This window comes from Copadichromis virginalis, unplaced genomic scaffold, assembly GCF_057382275.1.
Source record: "Copadichromis virginalis isolate Kocher_CV1m ecotype Utaka unplaced genomic scaffold, C_Virginalis_male_GT1.1 unmapped_scaffold_4, whole genome shotgun sequence".
In the NCBI taxonomy this organism is placed as follows: Eukaryota; Metazoa; Chordata; class Actinopteri; order Cichliformes; family Cichlidae; genus Copadichromis; species Copadichromis virginalis.
Genome location: NW_028188592.1, coordinates 52,944 through 57,943, shown reverse-complemented (window position 1 = coordinate 57,943; position 5,000 = coordinate 52,944).

Sequence of the window (5,000 nt, the reverse complement as noted above, 5' to 3'; positions counted from 1 at the left end):
AAGGTGTGAAGTAGGTCCCCGGGGCCTGCTGGAGGTCCAGGTCCATGCCCGATGTGAGTAGCAGCAGGGCCAGCGCGCCCAGGAGCACATCTTTTTCGACCGTAAAGGGAGACAGGAGGCCGACTCACTGCCTCGGCTAAATGGAGAGGGAATTTCAGCAGGGCCAGGGCACAGGCATGGACCTTTTTCAGCTGCAAGGGAGGGAAGAGCAATGTGCGATGTAGGTCCCCGGGGCCTGCTGGAGGTCAAGGTCCATGCTGGATATGCGGTGGAGGGTAACTGCAGGAGAAGGAAAGCTAGTGGGGGATTAGAGCAGGGGAGGATGTGCGTCCCCGGGGCCTGTTGGAGGTCAAGGTCCATGCTGGATATGCGCTGGAGCGTAACTACAAGAAAGGTAAGCTAGTGGGGGACTAGAGCAGGGGAGGATGTGCGTCCCCGGGGCATGCTGGAGGTCAAGGGCCATGCTGGATATGCGGTGGAGGGTAACTGCAGGAGAAGGAAAGCTCATGGGGGATTAGAGCGGAGGAGTATGTGGGTCCTCGGGGCCTGCTGGAGGGCAAGGGCCATGCTGGATTTGTGGTGGAGGGTAACTGCGGGAGAAGGAAAGCTAGTGGGGGAGTAGAGCAGAGGAGTATGTTGGTCCCCGGGGCCTGCTGGAGGTCCAGGTCCATGCCCGATGTGAGTAGCAGCAGGGCCAGCGCGCCAAGGAGCACATCTTTTTCGACCGTAAAGGGAGACAGGAGGCCGACTCACTGCCTCGGCTAAATGGAGAGGGAATTTCAGCAGGGCCAGGGCACAGGCATGGACCTTTTTCAGCTGCAAGGGAGGGAAGAGCAATGTGCGATGTAGGTCCCCGGGGCCTGCTGGAGGTCCAGGTCCATGCCCGATGTGAGTAGCAGCAGGGCCAGCGCGCCCAGGAGCACATCTTTTTCGACCGTAAAGGGAGACAGGAGGCCGACTCACTGCCTCGGCTAAATGGAGAGGCAATTTCAGCAGGGCCAGGGCACAGGCATGGACCTTTTTCAGCTGCAAGGGAGGGAAGAGCAATGTGCGATGTAGGTCCCCGGGGCCTGCTGGAGGTCCAGGTCCATGCCCGATGTGAGTAGCACCAGGGCCAGCGCGCCCAGGAGCACATCTTTTTCGACCGTAAAGGAGAGAGGAGGCCGACTCTCTGCCTCGGCTAAATGGAGAGGGAATTTCAGCAGGGCCAGGGCACAGGCATGGACCTTTTTCAGCTGTAAGGGAGGCAAGAGCAAGGTGTGATGTAGGTCCCCGGGGCCTGTTGTCGTACCATAGGCACGAGTGGTGTGTGTGTGTGGCAAAGAGTTTCTGCGCAGTGTACCAGGGGCACGGGGAAAGGTTGTTGTACCATAGGCACGAGAAAAGTTGTCGTACCATAGGCACGAGAAAAGTTGTCGTACCATAGGCACGAGTGGTGTGTGTGTGTGGCAAAGTGCTACTGAGCGGTGTACCAGGGGCACGGCGAAAAGTTGTTGTACCATAGGCACGAGAAAAGTTGTTGTACCATAGGCACGAGAAAAGCTGTCGTACCAGGGGCACGGAGGAAAGTTGTTGTACCATAGGCACGAGAAAAGTTGTCGTACCATAGGCACGAGGAGAGTTTGTGTGGCAAAGTGCTACTGAGCGGTGTACCAGGGGCACGGCGAAAAGTTGTTGTACCATAGCCACGAGAAAAGTTGTTGTACCATAGGCACGAGAAAAGTTGTCGTACCATAGGCACGAGGAGAGTTTGTGTGGCAAAGTGCTACTGAGCGGTGTACCAGGGGCACGGCAAAAAGTTGTTGTACCATAGGCACGAGAAAAATTGTTGTACCATAGGCACGAGAAAAGTTGTCGTACCATAGGCACGAGAAAAGTTGTCATACCATAGGCGCAAGCAGTGCGTGCGTGCGTGCGTGCGTGCGTGCGTGCGTGCGTGCGTGTGTGTGTGTGTGTGCGGCAGTTCTTCTGCGCAGTGTACCAGGGGCACATTTCAATGTGCTTTCTGGAGTACCAGGGGCACGAGGATTTTGCCAGTGGTGTTCTGCTTTGTTAGTGGGAGGGGGCTTAAGTGTGGGTCCCCGGGGCCTGCTGGAGGTCCAGGTCCATGCTAGATACGTGGTACAGGGTAACTGCAGGAGGGGGGGGGGGGGGTAATGTGGGTTCACGGGGCCTGCTGGAGGTCAAGGTCCATGCTGGATATGCGCTGGAGCGTAACTACAAGAAAGGTAAGCTAGTGGGGGACTAGAGCAGGGGAGGATGTGCGTCCCCGGGGCATGCTGGAGGTCAAGGGCCATGCTGGATATGCGGTGGAGGGTAACTGCGGGAGAAGGAAAGCTCATGGGGGATTAGAGCGGAGGAGTATGTGGGTCCTCGGGGCCTGCTGGAGGGCAAGGGCCATGCTGGATTTGTGGTGGAGGGTAACTGCGGGAGAAGGAAAGCTAGTGGGGGAGTAGAGCAGAGGAGTATGTTGGTCCCCGGGGCCTGCTGGAGGTCCAGGTCCATGCTAGATACGTGGTACAGGGTAACTGCAGGAGGGGGGGGGGGGGTAATGTGGGTTCACGGGGCCTGCTGGAGGTCAAGGTCCATGCTGGATATGCGCTGGAGCGTAACTACAAGAAAGGTAAGCTAGTGGGGGACTAGAGCAGGGGAGGATGTGCGTCCCCGGGGCATGCTGGAGGTCAAGGGCCATGCTGGATATGCGGTGGAGGGTAACTGCGGGAGAAGGAAAGCTCATGGGGGATTAGAGCGGAGGAGTATGTGGGTCCTCGGGGCCTGCTGGAGGGCAAGGGCCATGCTGGATTTGTGGTGGAGGGTAACTGCGGGAGAAGGAAAGCTAGTGGGGGAGTAGAGCAGAGGAGTATGTTGGTCCCCGGGGCCTGCTGGAGGTCCAGGTCCATGCCCGATGTGAGTAGCAGCAGGGCCAGCGCGCCCAGGAGCACATCTTTTTCGACCGTAAAGGGAGACAGGAGGCCGACTCACTGCCTCGGCTAAATGGAGAGGGAATTTCAGCAGGGCCAGGGCACAGGCATGGACCTTTTTCAGCTGTAAGGGAGGCAAGAGCAAGGTGCGATGTAGGTCCCCGGGGCCTGTTGTCGTACCATAGGCACGAGTGGTGTGTGTGTGTGGCAAAGAGTTTCTGCGCAGTGTACCAGGGGCACGGGGAAAGGTTGTTGTACCATAGGCACGAGAAAAGTTGTCGTACCATAGGCACGAGAAAAGTTGTCGTACCATAGGTACGAGGAGTGTGTGTGTGGCAAAGTGCTACTGAGCGGTGTACCAGGGGCACGGCGAAAAGTTGTTGTACCATAGGCACGAGAAAAGTTGTTGTACCATAGGCACGAGAAAAGCTGTCGTACCAGGGGCACGGAGGAAAGTTGTCGTACCATAGGCACGAGGAGAGTTTGTGTGGCAAAGTGCTACTGAGCGGTGTACCAGGGGCACGGCGAAAAGTTGTTGTACCATAGGCACGAGAAAAGTTGTCGTACCATAGGCACGAGAAAAGTTGTTGTACCATAGGTACGAGGAGTGTGTGTGTGGCAAAGTGCTACTGAGCGGTGTACCAGGGGCACGGCGAAAAGTTGTTGTACCATAGGCACGAGAAAAGTTGTCGTACCATAGGCACGAGAAAAGTTGTCGTACCATAGGCACAAGCAGTGCGTGCGTGCGTGCGTGCGTGCGTGCGTGCGTGCGTGCGTGCGTGTGTGTGTGTGCGGCAGTTCTTCTGCGCAGTGTACCAGGGGCACATTTCAATGTGCTTTCTGGAGTACCAGGGGCACGAGGATTTTGCCAGTGGTGTTCTGCTTTGTTAGTGGGAGGGGGCTTAAGTGTGGGTCCCCGGGGCCTGCTGGAGGTCCAGGTCCGTGCTAGATACGTGGTACAGGGTAACTGCAGGAGGGGGGGGGGGTAACGTGGGTTCACGGGGCCTGCTGGAGGTCAAGGTCCATGCTGGATATGCGCTGGAGCGTAACTGCAAGAAAGGAAAGCTAGTGGGGGAGTAGAGCAGGGGAGTATGTGGGTCCCCAGGGCCTGCTGGAGGTCCAGGTCCATGCTAGATATGTGGCACAGGGTAACTGCGGGGGGGGGGGGGGGGGGTAATGTGGGTCCCCGGGGCCTGCTGGAGGTCCAGGTCCGTGCTAGATACGTGGTACAGGGTAACTGCAGGAGGGGGGGGGGGGGGGGTAATGTGGGTTCACGGGGCCTGCTGGAGGTCAAGGTCCATGCTGGATATGCGCTGGAGCGTAACTGCAAGAAAGGAAAGCTAGTGGGGGAGTAGAGCAGGGGAGTATGTGGGTCCCCAGGGCCTGCTGGAGGTCCAGGTCCATGCTAGATATGTGGCACAGGGTAACTGCAGGGGGGGGGGTAATGTGGGTCCCCGGGGCCTGCTGGAGGTCCAGGTCCGTGCTAGATACGTGGTACAGGGTAACTGCAGGAGGGGGGGGGGGGGGTAACGTGGGTTCACGGGGCCTGCTGGAGGTCAAGGTCCATGCTGGATATGCGCTGGAGCGTAACTGCAAGAAAGGAAAGCTAGTGGGGGAGTAGAGCAGGGGAGTATGTGGGTCCCCAGGGCCTGCTGGAGGTCCAGGTCCATGCTAGATATGTGGCACAGGGTAACTGCAGGGGGGGGGGTAATGTGGGTCCACGGGGCCTGCTGGAGGTCCAGGTCCATGCTAGATATGTGGCACAGGGTAACTGCGGGGGGGGGGGGGGGGTAATGTGGGTCCCCGGGGCCTGCTGGAGGTCCAGGTCCGTGCTAGATACGTGGTACAGGGTAACTGCAGGAGGGGGGGGGGGGGGTAATGTGGGTTCACGGGGCCTGCTGGAGGTCAAGGTCCATGCTGGATATGCGCTGGAGCGTAACTGCAAGAAAGGAAAGCTAGTGGGGGAGTAGAGCAGGGGAGTATGTGGGTCCCCAGGGCCTGCTGGAGGTCCACGTCCATGCTAGATATGTGGCACAGGGTAACTGCAGGGGGGGGTAATGTGGGTCCCCGGGGCCTGCT